This window comes from Mandrillus leucophaeus, unplaced genomic scaffold, assembly GCF_000951045.1.
Source record: "Mandrillus leucophaeus isolate KB7577 unplaced genomic scaffold, Mleu.le_1.0 Scaffold93, whole genome shotgun sequence".
Classification (NCBI taxonomy): Eukaryota; Metazoa; Chordata; class Mammalia; order Primates; family Cercopithecidae; genus Mandrillus; species Mandrillus leucophaeus.
The window spans coordinates 2,996,465-2,997,462 of record NW_012110141.1 but is presented as its reverse complement, the minus strand read 5'-3'; the positions used below and the strand labels follow the sequence as shown (position 1 = coordinate 2,997,462).

General features: G+C 40.0%; 1 protein-coding gene across 1 annotated transcript in view; it reads right to left on the bottom strand.

Moving 5' to 3' along the window:
- The window catches only part of TJP2 (tight junction protein 2), a 104,319-nt gene that overhangs the window by 21,037 nt on the left and 82,284 nt on the right, over positions 1-998 (bottom strand). The window lies entirely within an intron of this gene.

Sequence of the window (998 nt, the reverse complement as noted above, 5' to 3'; positions counted from 1 at the left end):
AGGAGTGCAGCGGTGCCATCATAGTTCACTGCAGCCTTGAACTCCTGGCTCAAGCGATCCTCCCACCTCAGCCATAGGCATGTACCACCATGCTTGGCCCTTTATAGTAGAGACAGGATCTCACCATGCTGTTCAGGCTGGTCTCCATCTCCTGGGTTCAAGTGATCCTCCTGCCTTGGCCTCCCAAAGTGGGAGGATTACAAGTGTTATCCACCATGCCGGACAGGGATATTTCTAAATAATGAAACCAAGTTCCTTTTGCTTTGTGAGTTAATACATGTATTGATGGCGAGTACTGAACAAAGACACAATCTCTACAGAGATGTAGGAGTTCGGCCTGGCTCAATCACTAGCCTTATAGTCTCACAGGAAAATCTGAACTTCATCAAAATGGCTAATTATTACCATATCATGGATCTTTAGGATTATTTTCAAATAGACAAAATTACAAAGTTCAATATACAAATGCCATTGGTCTAACATCTCGTTTTATAGGATTAACTATTTTTCAAGGAGTCATGAACACGATTTCAAATTCTCCATTCAGATTAATTAGTCATTTCTTCTATTCTTCAATTCTCTATTTCTCATTTTTGAGCAAAGGCACAACATTTACATTTCACTTACCTGTAAAAAGGTGTGCACACGTTTTTTTAAGCTTGTTGGCTTGATCAAATAACTTTCGAGAACTTTTGTTGGACGCTGGATTTAACCTTTGTCTCATGGTTTTGACACCCTGTCTGGAGTCTGGGTTGAAAAAAATCACAATTGGGAACCACTGGGTGTAATTCAACAGGTCCACGGCTTTCGGAGTCACATCCAGTAGTGCATGCTTATCCTGTTACAAATGGGGAACAGTTATATAAATGGGTATATAAAGTAATATAGCATCAAAGACTTTGTTTTAATAAGTAAAGGCTGTATGAGACGTATCTTGTTTGTTTATTTATTCACTTATTTGAGATGAAGTCCCGCTCTGTTGCCCAGGCTGGAGTGCA